Source organism: Trichechus manatus, unplaced genomic scaffold (genome assembly GCF_000243295.1).
Source record: "Trichechus manatus latirostris isolate Lorelei unplaced genomic scaffold, TriManLat1.0 scaffold00137, whole genome shotgun sequence".
Lineage (NCBI taxonomy): Eukaryota > Metazoa > Chordata > Mammalia > Sirenia > Trichechidae > Trichechus > Trichechus manatus.
In genome coordinates this window covers 5,403,886-5,417,421 of record NW_004444073.1, presented here as the reverse complement: position 1 = coordinate 5,417,421, position 13,536 = coordinate 5,403,886, and the positions used below count along the sequence as shown (strand labels likewise).

General features: G+C 33.8%; 1 protein-coding gene across 4 annotated transcripts in view; it reads right to left on the bottom strand.

The window, feature by feature from the left end:
• NT5C3A (5'-nucleotidase, cytosolic IIIA) overlaps positions 1-13,536 on the bottom strand; it is a 55,570-nt gene that overhangs the window by 17,132 nt on the left and 24,902 nt on the right. Inside the window, exons 1-2 of one of the 4 annotated variants that reach the window (XM_023739592.1) lie at positions 3,413-3,597; positions 2,583-2,680 (exon numbers count right to left, since the gene is read on the bottom strand). The exons of 2 other annotated variants lie outside the window; for them this stretch is intronic. The gene's annotated coding sequence lies outside the window, so the exon portion shown is untranslated. Of the gene's footprint in view, positions 1-2,582; positions 2,681-3,412; positions 3,598-13,536 lie in introns of those variants that run through there. One more of the 4 variants, XM_023739593.1, reaches the window with a different exon arrangement.

Here is a 13,536-nt window from a genome sequence, read left to right as displayed (position 1 = left end):
AAGTTGGATATTAGGTTGTGTTCTTTATGTATTAAAGTAGAAATACCAACTTTTATCAGATTCTAAAATCCAGCCACTTCCTCTTCCATTTTAAAGTCTGTGAAATTGGGAAATGTCTTATAAAATGTATTTTAATCCCTTTCCTAAAAGGGCTGCTAGTAAGTTGATGGTTTTATAACTGATGGCATCTTAGAGTTGAATAAGCATAGTGTTTCCAAATGGTAATATGATACTTCCAATTTTTCACATCTGAAAAATAATGTATCTGCAAAAGTATCTATCTACACTCTATTTGCCTCATAAACATTTGATCACCACCCCAAAAACAAAATCATAATGGTAGTTGGGATTCAGTCATCTTTTGTTGAGCTGATTATACTTTAGTAAAACTTTACTTGGTCTGACTTCTTTCTGTCTTAGTCATCTACCTTTAACAAAGAAGGTATCATAAGCTGCATGCAAGTCTGTTTCTTCTTTCACAGAAACCAAACTATACAGTATTAAGCACTTATGGCTTTTCTTTGATGTTTAATATCTGAAAAGGAGACTAGATTTCTCAGATAGTACTAAATCAAGCCATTTTAGTAGCTTGGGAAAGAGGAAGAAGAATGTGGAAAAGTGGAGTTTATAAAAATACCACATCATCTGTGAAACATTTGAAAAGACAAAGGAAAACAGAGTTCAAGCGGTGATGAATACATTTGATATCTGGGAATCTAAGATCTTTTTGTTGCACATAGTCAGGCAGCACAATTTCTCTCCACCCCCCCAGGTATGGTTCTTTTTAGAATGTTAATTTTTAGTTAACAAACATCAACAACAAAAAAATCAAGCCAGTGCTGGTAGGTTAAAGAATATTCTTGCTCATGGTCTCTTCTAATTTTATTTAAATAAGACACAAACAAAAAAAAAGTTATCAGAAATTTGATAATGGCCAACTTTAGCAGGGCATTATTTTTGATAAATAAACCTAACAGCTCATGGATAGTATGCAAATTTCAACTAAAAAGTCTTTCATTCTTCTGAATCTTCAGTGGCAATCTAACCAGAATTTATTTATGGTTAAAGATAATCTCAAATAAAGTGATACTGTAGCCCTTATACAAAAATTACTTCTAGGTCTACATCATTATGAAAGTATAAAGACCAAGGCATAATAAATGTCAGCATTCTGGCACTATATGAAGGAAGACACTGAAATTTAGGGCAAGTTATTTTTAAACCAATAGACTTGTAAAACTATACTTGGTATATAAAGTTCTGGCTTGCTTTGCCAACAGTCATCTGTTGCAGATGCTTTATTTAAGAGAAGAGTTGTTGGAAAAAACACATCCAGTGTGGAAGACGTGTTCAAAAATAGAAAATACTACCCTTGAACTATGAACTCTCTTCAAAGGAAGTTTTAAAGTTTTAAGTCTTTGGAATCCTTAAATGTGGACTATCACATCTTTGAAACTGGAAAACAATTATTTTGTATGCTTTCGGATAAGGTTAAGGTCTCTACTATGACAGTGTTCATTACAAGGAACATGTAGTACAAGGCTAAAGACCAAGCAGGAGGTAAGAACTTCATTTAAATAGCAGAACCTTGATAATAGAAAGTTTTAGCTATTGTGTTATTTCATTTTGAGATTAGTAACTTTACTTCGAAAATAACAGTTTACAAATCAATTAATGAAAATTTGTGTCTACATGAAAAATATACTTGCTTTAAAACAAGTTTTACAGTATCTGAATGCAAATGAAATACTTTTAAAGGTCCATTTGATTTTGTCTCAGGAAAGTAGAAAAAAAAAAGATTAAATTCATTAACGTATCTTCAAAAGTTAGGACTCTGCTTTAATTTTGATAGTTGTAGAAACATTCACACTACATTATACTACTAAGGAAATATTTTGAATGGTAAGGTGTTTACTATTTACATAAGAAAAGTCATGTATTACTATAATATGGACAGGGGTATCAGCAACAGTACTATACTGTTTGTAGTGTTTTGTAATTTTTACATTTTTTACATTTGTACTTTTCCAGCAACCTGTAATACTTACAATTAAGTTTGGGTTTTAAAAAATGTCACTACCTTAAGATGATTAGGGGGTGGGATAGAGAAGTTACACTTTAACACATGCAAAATCAAACTATAAGTTCAAGGTTGTTTCCGTAAGAGTTGTAAATCAGCTTCTTCGGGCATTTAAATAATTTCCCTGATTAGATTTTCAGCACAGCAGCAGGGGGGAAAAAAAGTCAAAACAACACTGGAAAGTGAAACTTTCTCAATACAGACATAAAAAAAAAAAAAAAAAAACGAAACTGAATAGCAAAAGATGGGAGGGGAAGATGAGGAAGGAAGAAAAAAAAATTTCAAAGGCTAGTTATTTAAAAATTGACAATTTATACCAGTTTTCTTTACTAATATAAGTTGGCTTTTCAGTCAGAAGTTTATGAATACTAATGAAAATACAGAATTTCAGAGCTAGAAAACGTCAGAATTTATTCGTCTATCCTGCCTAGAATATCTAAACTGTTTTTCAAAGATGAAGAAACTAAGGCACATGAAGATTTAAATAATTTATACTGATTACCCTTAAGGTACTCTGAGTTCTTCTGTCCTTGTTTTGTCCTAGAACAACAACACAGGTGGCAAGCAATATCCAGAGATGTAGGGCTTGGATACAGGCTCCTAATAAAAACCAAGCAAACTGCTTTAAGAAATGGTCTGCTACATTATCTGATTTTTCTGACTTAAAGAAAATAAAACTGTGTAAAATGCAGACAATTCAATGATCTAAATCCAACTTAGTCATAAGCTTAGTTCTAGGCTTTTACTGTAATATGCACGTTTGAATTTTAATTTTCAATCTATAGTTTGTTCTAAGTCTCAGGGGTAGTAATCCATCATTTATCAATTCAGAAAAATACTTGTTTAATCCCTTTCCGTGATATCCTGGGTAAAAGTCACAGGCACAAAACAAAATTTAATCATCTTCATTACTGGTAGTAATAAATAGTTCCTAATCCTAGGGACACAAAGCATGTGGCTATCACAGCAAAGCTGAGTTACATAGCAACTCAATGAACAACAAAATTGGATCTTACAGTTTTTTCTTTTTTCTCCCCTTGGAAAGAGATTTCTGAGGGTACTTTGCTTTCTCCTAACATCAACATGTCAAACAAGAAGCTCTTAAAATTAGATCCTGTAATTGTAATTTCTAAGACCTAAGATACTCTAAAGTTTTATACATTCATTTGCAAACTAAAAAGAAGACAGTTTTACACAATACTGGATCATTCTACTTTCATTTCCTAACTTGGTATTTTTAAATGCCTGAAATTTCAACAAGATAATCAAACAGAAATCATTTAAAGTTAAACAAGAGAAACTCATTTGTTTACATGAACTGTACACACTTACCAAAGGTAACCGGACCAGCTACGCCAGTGAAAGAAAATTCTTCCTGTCTGAGAAGTACTAATATAGCACAAGGTGCAGCTGAGGGCGGTTCCAAAAGCCTTGACTAAGCCCTATGCAAAATCAGTCTTGTGACGTCTCACTACACAGTGCTTTATTATGTTCTGGGCAACAGCCTTGCTAGCTCTGAGTCAGTTACCAGTCAGTTATCTGGTGAAATCATTGACGGTTAAGAGAAGGCAAATCTGCACTATTACAGCACTGGGAACTTGCTCTGCAAAGACAAAAAGAAACCTAAACACTTCAAAACACTTCTTTCCTCATGGAGTCTTCTGGTTTGTGAGGGTATTTATGTGTGCTTTTCAGTATGAATATTTTATTTCAATAAAAAGTAGAAAGATTAGGTCATATATGACATGCAAACAAATGGATGGTCAACGGATATGAATACTGTATCACATGGCAGTGGGATTTAAAGTGATTTTTACATCTTTCTTCGTATTTTCCTATACTGTTTGTAAATTTTCATAGAACCATGCATGGATTTACTATAAAATTAGGAAAATTTTTTTTTTTTTAAAAATGAAGTTCCTTTCTTGTTAGATGTAAAAGCAGTCAAACTGCTGCGAAGAAAACTATTTCTATCTCTTCAAGAGAACTAGTTTTGCTTTTAACCCGAGCAGCAGGAAGGCAGTAAGCTAATACCAAGTGTCAGGACCTGGTAGATAAGTTAGGCTCCGGGCTCCCGGAAGCTTTATCATTAAGGACATGGCTAAACTCCATTTATGTAAATACATTTTTATATCAGCCTTCTCTCTACGGTGCTGAAGAGAAATCTAACCCAGGCAATAGTTTAGTAATCAAAGTTTGTGAAGTAGTATTTTCTATTAAAAAAAAAAAATTAAAAATTGCTCTTCAAAAAGGCCATTAACAAATTAACCAATTAGGTTGCTATCAAATGTGAAAACTGTAGCACTGCTACCTTATTTTAATAAGATTAGAAGATTCATAACAAAATACTCTTCTAAGAGGAAAACTTAAATTCTAAGAAGTAATTGGAGGACAGAGGTGGAACAAGAGAACTGTGGCTCAAGAGCAGCCAGGTGCTCCATTTTGAAAATTATGTATGAAAATAATGACTGTGCTGTAGTATACTCATATAGTTAAGAGTTTTAAATATATCACTTTGAAAGATGACTCAAGACGAATTACCTTCAACAGTAAAGCGTATTAAGTGTTAAGGTTTTACAATCCTTTTGGGAGGGCTATTTATTTAGTGATACATATTAAAAGCCTTACATAATACTGGTGATGCCTGCACAACATGATTGGTGCAATTTTATTGAATTGTACAAGTGAAAAATGTTGAATTGGCAAATGTGCTCTTAATGTTTTTACAACAAAGTGGCAGCTGGCTTCTGTAAAGATTACAGCCTACAGAAACTCCATGGGGCAGTTCTACTCTGTCCTATAGGGTTGCTCTGAGTCAGAATAGACTACACGGCACACAACAATGATCTTTACTGTAGAAGAGTGACAGGTCTTTCTCCCACAGAGCCACTTGGTGGGTTTGAACTGCCAATCTTTTGGTTAGCAGCTGAACATTAAACCGCTGTGCCACCATGACTCCTATACAGCTCTTAAAAATGATTATAAATAGGTAAAACTTTTTATACTTTTTACTATGTGCCAGATACTTCTGAGCACTTGCCATTCCTCATCTCAGATAATATAAAAACCGTAGGAGGTATATGCTATTATTCTCCTTATTGTACAGGTGAGTAAATTAATGCTTGTAGATAGTAAGTAGCAGAAATGGATTCAAACTCAGGTCTCTGACTCCAGAATTCATGATTGTAACCACTGAATGATACTGCTCCTCAGGATCAGTATTTACCTATGTTTACTCACTACTATTGAGTGAAAAAAGTTACAAGACCTTATCTACAGCAAAAGTCTAATTTTTGGTCAGGGGGAACCCATCTTTATATAAGCATAGAAAAATCTGAAGTAGAATACATAAGACCACATCAGTGACGAGATTTAGGGGTTATTTTTATTTTCTGAGCTTTATAAAATAAAAGATCTTAGCGGAATAAAAATGGCTGATTAAAAAAGTCTTAGTACTAGTATCTATCAAGTCCATAATCAGAAAAAAGAAAAAAGGTTAGCAACAATAAAACAAGCAGAATCAGTCAATGTCATATGAATGGATTCTGTAATATTGTTTCTAAAGTAAAGAAAGAAGCAAGGAATTCAGCCTGCTTACTCTACTCTAAAACAAAATAAAAACTTTTATAGCATGAAAAGAAAGTTGGCTACTATCATATCAAGACAGGTATTTTGGTCTCTAAGGGCAGAAGATGGTTTGGGCTCTGCCAGTGTTTGTACAGCGAGTTAGCCAACAACAGACCTCTGTTTTCTAATTCCACTAAGTGTGTATATGTGGTGGCGGCTTGGAGGTAGGGATGGGGTATCTGGTGGAGTGTCCCTCAAGGAGGGGCTAACATTTACTGAGCACTTTCTTATACTGTGTGTCAGCACCCCGGAAGAATGAAAAGGCCCTTTATATATACTCTAATTTAATCAGTATAACCTTAAGAGAAAGGTAACAGTTTCCCTTTTATGCAGATAAAGAATCTGACATCCTGAGAAGTTACTTATTACTTACATGGCCTTGTACAAGGACCAGAACACTGGTTTCTCTCTCTCTCTCTCTCTCTTTCTTTTCTTTTTTTTTTACTGTATCATGCTGTCTGTAGGTGACATACAAAAAATCATAAACGAGAAAGCTAGAGACATTTACAAGTAAGAATAATGTTTTGAAACTGTGTCATAGAAAAGGAACAAGGACACAGCAAAACACTGAAAGTAACTGAAAATTTTGTTTCAAAGAGCTCTAGGATACTTTTTTTTGACAAGGGATATAAAGGATCTAGAAGTGAGAAGCAGCATAATGGACTTTCATCTCTGTACATAATCATTGGACCCTGTTGCCTTGGAGTTTCTTTTCTCATTGTCATAGAAACAGAAATCACTCATAACCTGATGGCAAACTCTAGATCTGAAATGCATATGCCAAAGAGCAGAGAAGTTTTCATAAAGGGCTTCAGTCTGTGCAAGATTATTTTTCTTCTATAATATTGAAACTGGATGTCTTTATCAGTGGAGAAAGGAATACCCATTTGTATTTCTGAGCAACTAGTTAGAACTTTTTAGATTCTGTCAATTATTCAATCAACTTGAAAAGCTAAAAAGTATCACTTCATATTTTACCATCCATAATTGTTCTGCTGTACATAAGTTCATTATGAGTCAAAACTGACTCGATGGCACCTAACAACAACAACAACCAAGTTTCACAAACGCTTAGGTGCTGGTTAAGCACTTGGCTGCTAACTGAAAGATTAGAAGTTTGAGTCCACCCAGAGGCACCTTGGAAGAAAGGCCTGGAGACCTATTTCCAAAAGGTCACAGCCATTGAAAACCCTATGGAATGCAGATCTACCCTGAAATACATGGGGTCGCCATGAGTTGGAATTCACTCAATGGCAACTTTTTTTTTTTTTAAGTTTCCCAGAAATTAGAAATAATGAAAAAACAAAACAAAACAAAACAAAAAAACCCCTCCAGAAAATCAAATCTATCAATTTATTTTTTGTTCAATATTATAAGTTTTACTTTAATCAATGAACACAGTTTACAAAACTTAAGAGGATAGATGTGTTTGTTGGTGAAAAATAAAATCTATTAATTTAAATCTTAATAATTTACTAATTGATAGATTCATTTGGCCTTTAATGTTGGAGCAGGGAAATAAAGGGAATAAAGGTATTTCATTAATTAATAGTCACATATTGTCAAAGAGAGAAATCGATAGCAGATATCTTGCTTTGATTTTGAGGGTTTTTTTTTTTTAACGCACAAAACAAAATACTCACTTTAAATAAATTCCTGACCAAAATTAATCTGACGGTGACTTTCCTTTCAACTAAAGCTGCAAATCCTTTCTTTCCTGTTCCAAGTCAGGTTAACTAAATCTGAATTTCAAAATATATGGCTGAGTGGAGAGTCAGAGATCATCTTGTGACCCAGGACCAGTTTCATCTGAGTAAAAGGGGGAGGGCAGGGTTCAATCAATCATGTTAAGATTAGCCAATGGTTGACCTTCTATATTTCTCCCTCCTCTTTATATGCCTCATTATACCTAGCTTCTTGGAGCCATTTGCTTTTTCGGGACTCAAAATGGTCTCCCTCTATGCATACAGAACTACTGTTCAGAAAAAACTTTATGTTCAAATTTTGTTGAGTTTTGATTATTCTTAACAATATAAAAGAAATCACTTCATAAACCCACATAAAAACTGTAGTAAGTACAATTATTTCTCAATAATGTAATATAAGATTTAGCCACTAACTCATAGGTTACCAATTACCATTTGGCTATGGAATGTATTTTTAAACTTAAATCTGAATAGAAGTTGACCGATGCTCTAGGAAGTTATTCCACACAAAACAATGAAGCCATAAAAGGAAGACAGAATTCAGTAGCAGGTGAGATGCAATACTCTCTTATATCAGCTCTTGCAAAACTTGTTCCTGCTAATTGCTTGCTGCATGATGTAAATAGGTGATTTCTTTACTCATGCACATCATCAGCCTAGGCATTTGACTTCTATGAAAACTTTCCAGAAGAAGACAACAGCCAACTGACTGCAATATTGTGACTGTTCAAAATAGAATTGAAACAAAATGCTACAAATGTTTATCTGAATATAGTGTTAATTTTTTAAATAAGGAACAAAAATAGAGATGAAACAATGATTACATTTTTGGAAAATGAAAGGAAAAGGAAGATTTTCTTGTAAGTTTTTCTCATTTAAAATTGTTCTAAAAATTTATCCTAGTAGGTGACTGTTAATGAACTTGATTGCTGCCTTTATGAATTTATAGACATACAAAAACTGAGGAAAAACTGTGGTTCCAATATTAAAGCAGTTCTTAGAAAGTCAGGGCAAAAATCTAGGATTGAAGTAACTTAATTTTCAGAAACTCAAATGAAATTCTTTAACACAGTTTATACTTTACTTTCTTATTTAAACCATCTAATTCTGTACCTTAAGCTCCTCTAGAGGAAATAACATTTATATTGCAATAGGTAGGTTAGGTTCAAGAAAATAGGATGTAAAACAATATCATAAATAAAGGGAGGCTTTCCTTGCTCTCCTATCAAAGGTACTGTGTTCTAATATGTATATCAAGGTGCTTAGTGCTAAAATTGTTATTTCCATTTTATCAGAGCTGGATCTCTGCTTGAAACAGAAGATGAAAAACTGTGTTTTAATTTTGGACTCCTTCCACATTATACAGTTGAGACTGTGTCTGGTGAAAAGAAACAGTATTGTTTAGAATTTCTATTTTGTTATGGTTATATTAAAACTGGCAAAAAGGTTGTGCAATTTAAGCTTCTGTTTTATTATTGGTGCATTATATCCAGGACATCTAAATGGAGTACAGTATCAAGTTAGACTTAATTTACTATCCCTCCTTTATGCTGCACCAGATAAACTCATTTTTATAAAAACAAAGGTAAGAAGATAGAGAAAATTATTTTGAAAGAGACTCAAGTTCACAAACATAACTAGCAGCAATGAATGATTTGAAATCTTGCAGAAATCAGTGGGTGATAACTTGAGCTTAAAAACCGTGTGAACAGAAGAAACCAGAAAACAGAGTCCTTTCATTTCCTCTAATATTAATCAGTAAACCAAAAGTTTACTCATTACATTCAATGAAGAAGTGTTGAGTTCATCAGAATAGAACCTACAAAAATAACTTTTATCAAAGAATGGCCTTCATGGTCAAATTTTATACTGGAGAGCTCTTTCAAACTTTTAAAGAACAGATGGTCCCCCTGCTAGACAGTAAATAAAAAGATGTTAAGCTATCTACTTCCATTTAATTAGTATAAAACCCTGAAACACAAACCTGACAAAGAGAGGAAGCATATCTAATTTCACTTATGAATATAAATACAAAAGTCTGAAATAAATCAGCATCAAATTCAATGATGCAGTTAATATAAGCATATAACACGACAAATCAAATACATTCCAAGAATACATGGAAATTCATTAATGGCGGTCATAGAGGCAAAATAGGATAACACGTGATTGCATTTTCTTATTCATCTTCTTTGATAGTTTCTAAATTTTCTGTAATATGTCTTACTCTTATTTCCAGGAGAAAAAAAAAAACAATTATTTTTTAAAAACAGTTACAGTACTTGGTTGCATTTTCTAAAATACAAGAAAGTAAAGTGTATATAATGCTACTGCATCTTCAGACGATGACATGTTAACTCATGTTTATGAAGGTAAAATGAAAATAATCTACTGGAGCAAAGTCATACCTAATTATTTCTCTTTATAACAGCTTTCCTCATTCTACAGCTGGGAGGATAAACTAATCAGCAAGATACACAAACTAAACAATATGCTATAGTATCCTCCCACTCTGACTAAAGAGTGAAGTCATATGTGTAAACAAGGAGTCATGTGCAAATTAAATCCACTAAAACATTGTAAAGACTTAACACATTGTTTTAAAGACGTCATTTAGAGGTCTGAAAAGGAGTTACATTTCCAAAAAAAACCAAACCCATTAAGTTGATTCTGACTCAGCAACCCTATAGGACAGAGTAGACCTGCTCCCAGAAGGTTTCCAAGGCTGTAATCTTTATGGAAGCAGATTGCCACATCTTTCTCCCCAGGAGTGGCTGGTGGATTTCAACTGCTGACCTTTCAGTTAGCAGCCCAGTGCTTTAACCACTGAATCAACAATGCTCCTTTAGAGTTACATTTAGGATGTTCAAAAATGGAAGTATAACAAAAAACTTGGAAAAATATATTTCCAACATACTGTAATGGTTAAAATCTTTTAAAACAAGAAAAAGGACTCAGATAATTCAGAAAAGAAGAATATGGCCAATTATTTAGAAAAGCTCAACTTCAAGAGTAATAAGAAATACTTAAAAACAAACAAACAAACCTCAAGCTATCATTAGGCAAAGATTAAAAAAAGAAAAAGAGACCAGAAAAAGAAACAGAGAAATAGGTGCTACTGGTGGAAATGTAAATTGGTAGAACCTTTCCAGATGGCAATTTGGCAGCACATTCGAAAGCCTTGTTTGTGCCTGCCCCTTTGACCCAGCAATTCCATTTAAATAATCATGGACATTCACAGACAATACACGGATGTTCACGGATCCATTATTTATCATAATGAAAAACTGGAAAAAATCTAAATGTTCAATAACCAAGCACTGGCTAAAGCAAGATAATTATAGTCATTAAAATATAAGTGTAAATTTATTATTAAGGACACATGTTTATGATAAATTAACATGTGAATAATCATGTTAAAAAATGTTACAGTACGATTTCATTTTGGGAAAAACTATACTTAATATTTATATGAACAGAAAAAGAAAAGAAGTACTTACTAAAAAATTTCTTTAGGCAGTGAAATATACATTACCTCTTGTTCCTTACCTAGATTCACTAATTTTTATATCAACATGTATTATCTGGGAAATAAAAGGAGAATCAAGGAAAAAGTGCAGCTCACAAATAGGTAAATAATTAGGCATGGGCAAATTCCTTACGAAGAGCTGATCTTAATTCAGGTACTCATGAGTCCTTAATTATTAAAGCTTCCCTAAAGCTGAGTCACACAATCAGAAATCCATGTTTGCAGACATCAAAAGTAAATTTTTTGAAATCATTAGTGAATCACCTGATCTGTGCTCACTGTAAGTGTATTAGAAAGAATTTAAAAGTCAAGCCCATATGGAAGCTTTGTCCTTTATAAAACCTCAGGTTTCTCATATAAGTTTAGTGAAATTAAATTTCAATAGCTCAAAATGACATAATTACATATACCAAGCCTCCAAATGTGCTATACCAATGAGTTTAACCATTTACAATGATTACAGCAGGCATGCAGAGAAGAGGTTCTGTTCTCTAGGGTGCAGGCACTCAGATTAAAAATTATTGTTCAGAATTTGGCATAACGTGTTATACTGGACATCTCCCCATACCCAATCTTCCTAACTTTAGGAAAGATGCATGATATACCTAGACATTCTTCTTTTGTCTCCAAACCTGAGGGCTCAAATGGAATACTGTTCAGAGATAAATTTTTTAAATGTACTTAACTGAAGCTATAAAAGAATATCATGTCTTTGAAGAATGCAATCAACGTAACTGAACTGCACATGTAGAAACTGAATTGTGTGTTTTCCTGTGTATATTCTCAACCACAATAAAAAATAAATTATATATAAAAAAAGAGAACATCATGTCTAAAAGAAAGCTGGACAAAGAATGGCTTTGTTTATTAACAGAAAGGGAGAAAGTCAGAGAATTAGCATTTGTTGAATAACTACTATGTCATAAACACTGTTTGGTATTTTACGTATATTATCTCTTTTTTAATCTTAATAACCGAGGAAGACATTTAGAAATAGTATACAGTTGGAATTCTCTCAAAGTAACTATTTGAAACACCAGTTTAAAAAACAAACAAACACAAAGGCAGAAGATATTTGCAACATAATACCCTGAAGAAATAAAGAGGCAGATTATTTAGGTGAATCATCTTACTATAGAGAACTGGAAACTGAAGCTTAGAAAAGCAACTTGCGCAAGGTGAAACCATTAGAATATGGCAGAGCTGAGATTTGAACCCAGGATTTACTATTAGAACTCTTAAACGTTATATATCACCCTATTCCCTTAAAGACTGCCTAGGGTCCAAACCATAGATTATATCACTTATTAAAGAAAGAAAATACTGTACGTATATCATTACTAGATAGGGCACAATGCTTACAAGAATACACACAGAATTACAGACTGATAATTATGGAACCCTAGATAGGTTTCCCTATCCTATATCAAAGCTAGGCACCCAAACCCAATACCATCAAGTCGATTCCTATTCATAGTGGCCCTACAGGACAAAGCAGAACTGTCCTACAGGGTTTCTAAGGCTATAAATCTTTACAGAAGCAGACTGCCACATCTTTCTCCCGTGAAGTGGCTGGTGGGCTCAAACCATGACCTTCTTGGTTAGCAGCCAAGTGCTTTAACCACTGCGCCACCAGGGCTCCTAAAACTAGGCACACAAGTGACTAAATCCTGTACAGTATGTGGTTGTATACAACAGATAAAATCGAATCAAGTACCTAATTAGAAAGTCATAAAATTTTTGAAGATTAGCAACACAATGACACTTTTCTAAAGAAGTAATTCTCGTTTCTGATTGGGAGGTATGCTTTATCCAAAAGCTTCAGAGAGAGCTAGAATCAGATCTGAATGCTGTCTCTCCTACTTACTGGCTGGTTTCTAAGCAAGTTAAAAGAAAACTGTAACAATAACTACCTGCTGGAGTGTTTTAAGGATTAAATAAAGGGAAAATGCAGGGTGTGGTTGGCCAGGGGTACGCACCCAAATGTTAGTTCCTTTACCCCGGTTACAGGATAATGGGGCAGTGCCAAATTAACCCAAACAGGAAATTAGTTTCCAATTGTTTTCCCAGTGCAGCCTACTTAAGGTAACTTCAGACTAAGACAGACTAGAAAGAAAGGAGAAAGGCCTGGGGATCTACTTCCAAACATTAGTCAATGAAAACCCTATAGATAACAACAGAATATTGCCCGATAAAGTTCTGGAAGAGGTTGGGGGAAAAAAAAACTAAACTCATTGCCATCAAGTCGATTCTGACTCATAGCAACCCTATAAGGCATTCAGAATAAACAGTGGCCGCAATAATGCACTCAAGCATACCAACAATCATGAAGATGGTGCAGAACTGGGCAATGCTTCCTTCTGTACAACAGAGTTGGAGCTGCCAGGGACAGCAACTACCAACAACTTCAGTGGGCTTCTATCGACTTGACGGCAGTGGGTTTGGTTTTTTATACTTAGTTCTCAACCTTTTCCTGTCTCCTTCCATCAAAATTTATCTAGTGTCTCATTCCCTTAGAATCCTGAGATTCTAAGAAAAACTGACAAATTGATCTCTGTTAATGGAGGAAGCTGAATAAGAACCATCATTTTTTA